Below are 4081 nucleotides of genomic sequence, written 5' to 3'. Positions count from 1 at the left end.
TGGTTTCAAACCATGAGTTGCTATGACGCCACTCTTGGTAAACCTGAAGGAGAGCAAGATGCCCAACACGCACAAGCTTTTCAGAAAATGGATACCTTGTTTAAGGCTGCTATCTTGAGTGTTCTTGGTGAGAACATAGTTGATGCTTATGCGTCAATTGACAATGGAAAAGATATGTGGGACGCACTCGAGGCCAAGTTTGGGGTCTCGGATGCCGGCACTGAGCTGTACATCATGGAGCAATTCTATGATTACAGGATGACGGAAGAGCGCTCCGTGGTTGAGCAGGCTCATGAGATACAGTCATTTGCTAGAGAACTTGAGCACTTCACCTACCGGACAAGTTTGTTGTCGGGGGTATCATCACTAAGCTTCCTCCTTCGTGGAGGAACTTTGTTACCTTACTGAAGCATAAGAGACAGGAGTTTTCCATCCCGGATCTCATTGGTACTCTTGATGTGGAAGAAAAGGCGAGAGCAAAGGACACACGTGCTCGAGGAGTTGAGGGAGGATCTAGTGCCAATCTGGTACAGAAGAAAAACTTCCAGTCCCACGAGTTCAAGAACAAGGGCAAGCTTGATGGTAAAGCAAAGTTTGATGGGAAGAACAAGGTTGTACAACACACGAACTTCAAGAAGAAGAGTGACAAGAATAAAGGTGCTTGTCATGTGTGTGGAGATCCTGATCACTCAGATCCTAGTTGTCCTAATCGCTATGACAAGCGTCATCCTGGGAAAGGCGGCAAGACCGCTAATGTTGTCATCGGAGACGTTGACATGAAGGATACTGGGTATGGTATATTTCCCACCATTCTTTCAGTATGTCATTCTCCTGATTGGTTGATTGACACGGGTGCTAATGTGCATGTATGCGGTGATATTTTCATGTTTTCGTCTTATCAGACCGCAGGGACTTCAACCGTGCTAATGGGCAACGATTCAAGTGCTTCCATTCGTGGTGTTGGCACGGTCGATCTGAAGTTTACTTTGGGGAAGATCCTGCGGCTGAAGAACGTGCATTATGTCCCCTCCGTCAATAAAAATCTTGTTAGCGGATCTCTTCTGTGTAGAGATGGCTATAAGCTTGTCTTTGAGTCGAATAAATTTGTAATATCCAAGTATGGAACCTTTGTTGGTAAAGGCTATGAGTTAGGAGGCTTGTATCGTTTATCCTTATCAGACGTTTGCAATAACATTGTTAATCATATTTGCAACAATAGTGAATCAAATGTGTGGCATTCACGTCTTTGTCATGTTAACTTTGGTCGCATGGCACGACTAGCGAAGTTTAACTTAATCCCTAGTTTCACCACTGTCAAGGGCTCTAAGTGTCAAGTGTGTGTGCAAGCTAAGCAACCTCTTAAGTCTCACGTGACTGCGGAGAAGAGAAATCTTGCACCACTAGAACTTATACATTCAGATCTATGTGAAATGAATGGTGTTTTGAAAAAAGGTGGAAAGAAATATTCCATGACGTTAATTGACGACTCCACTAGATACTGCCGTGTGTATCTTCTGAAATCTAAGGATGAGGCTTTGAACTTTTTCAAGATCTATAAAGCTGAAGTGGAAAACCAACTTGATCGAAAAATCAAGAGGCTTAGGTCCGACCGTGGTGCAGAGTATTTTTCCAATGAATTTGATGCTTTTTGTGCGGAACATGGTATAATCCATGACAGGACGCCTCCCTACTCACCTCAGTCAAATGGGGTGGCCGAAAGAAAGAACCATACTCTAACTGATTTGGTCAACGCCATGTTAGACACATCGGGTCTCTCCAAGGCATGGTGGGGGAGGCGATATTGACAGCATGTCATGTCCTAAATCGAGTTCCCACAAAGAACAAAGAGATAACTCCATTCGAAGAATGGGAGAAGAAAAGGTTAAAACTCTCTTATCTACGAACATGGGGTTGTTTGGCGAAAGTGAATGTTCCAATTCCAAAGAAGCGGAAGCTTGGACCAAAAACTATGGATTGTGTTTTCCTGGAATATGCTTTTCATAGCATTGGCTATCGATTCTTGGTTGTAAAATCTGAGGTACCTGACATGCATGTCGGTACGATCATGGAGTCGAATGATGCGACTTTCTTTGAAGATATCTTTCCCATGAAGGATATGGCTACCTCATCTAATCAGGAGATGCCTAGTTCATCGAATCAGGAACCAGTTACAATTACCAAACCTGCCATTTCGATGGAACACTTTGAAAGTCCTGTGGAGGAAAACAATGAAGTTCCTACTAGGAGCAAGAGACAGAGGACTGCAAAGTCCTTTGGTGATGATTTTCTTGTGTATTTCATAGATGACCCTCACAGTTCTATTTCGGAGGCCTATGCATGGGAAGATGCTGACTACTGGAAGGAAGCGGTTCGTAGCGAGATGGATTCCATCTTGGCGAATGAAACTTGGGAGATAACTGATCGTCCTTATGGGTGCAAACCTATAGGATGCAAATGGGTATTCAAGAAGAAGCTTAGGCCTGATGGTACTATTGAAAAGTACAAGGCTCGGCTCGTGGCAAAGGGTTATACCCAAAAGGAAGGTGAAGACTTATTTGATACTTACTCACCTGTGGCTCGATTGACCACTCTTCGAGTTCTACTTTCACTAGCTGCCTCACATGGTCTTCTCGTTCATCAAATGGATGTTAAGACTGCTTTCCTAAATGGAGAGTTGGATGAGGAAATTTATATGGAACAACGAGATGGGTTTGTAGTAGATGGTCAGGAAGGGAAAGTGTGCAAGTTGTTGAAGTCTTTATATGGACTCAAGCAAGCACCCAAACTGTGGCATGAGAAGTTCGAAAGAACTTTAACAACTGCAGGCTTTGTTGTGAACGAAGCTGACAAATGTGTGTACTATCACCATGGTGGGGGCGAGGGAGTTATGCTTTGCTTGTATGTTGATGACATACTGATTTTCGGAACAAATCTGAATGTTATTAAGGAGGTCAAGGATTTCATATCACATTGTTTTGAGATGAAGGATTTAGGAGTGGCTGATGTCATTCTGAACATGAAGTTGTTGAGAGATGATGATGGTGGGATTATGTTGCTTCAATCTCCCTATGTGGAAAAGATCTTGAGTCGCTTTGGCTATAGTGACTGCAAGCCCTCTCCAACACCATATGATGCTAGCGTGCTGCTTCGAAAGAATCGAAGAATTGCTAAAGATCAATTGAAGTATTCTCAGATTATTGGCTCGCTTATGTACTTAGCCATTGCTACAAGCCTAACATCTCTTTTGCTGTTAGCAAACTGAGTTGGTTTGTTTCAAAACCAGAAGATGTGCATTGGAAAGCTCTAGAGAGAGTTTTGCGTTATTTGAAAGGCACTGCGAATTATGGAATTCACTACACTGGGCACCCAAAGGTGCTTGAAGGGTATAGTGACTCAAACTGGATCTCAGATGCCGATGAGATAAAGGCCACGAGCGGATATGTATTCACTCATGGAGGTGGCGCTGTTTCCTGGAAGTCTTGCAAGCAGACCATCTTAACAAGGTCAACAATGGAAGCAGAACTCACAACACTAGATACAGCTACGGTCGAAGCAGATTGGCTTCGTCGGCTCTTGAATGACTTGCCGGTTGTTGAGAAACCTATACCGGGTATCCTTATGAACTGCGATAATCAAACTGTGATCACGAAAGTGAACAGTTCAAAGGATAACATGAAGTCATCAAGACACGTTCAGAGAAGGTTAAAGTCTGTCAGGAAAATGAAAAACTCCAGAGTTATTGCATTGGATTATATCCAAACGTCTAACAATCTGGCAGATCCTTTTACTAAGGGTCTATCATGTAATGTGATAGATAATGCATCGAGGGAGATGGGTATGAGACCCACTATATGAGTTGTTCACAGTGGTAACCTATTCTTTGTGATCGAAGATCCCGTGAATTAGATGTGGAAGACAAGCTGTTGGTCAACTGGGAGGAGAGTATCCTAACTATTAAAAATACCACTCCATGAAGATGCAATACTTCCTAATCTACATGGCAGGTTGATGTATATCTTAATGTGTTCTAAGTGGCTCTTTGAAGCAGAGATGTTGTCCTGCAGAACATCTTTTGAAGAAC

Source organism: Triticum dicoccoides, chromosome 4A, assembly GCF_002162155.2.
Source record: "Triticum dicoccoides isolate Atlit2015 ecotype Zavitan chromosome 4A, WEW_v2.0, whole genome shotgun sequence".
Taxonomy (NCBI): domain Eukaryota; kingdom Viridiplantae; phylum Streptophyta; class Magnoliopsida; order Poales; family Poaceae; genus Triticum; species Triticum dicoccoides.
Note: the sequence above shows the minus strand (reverse complement) of the source record.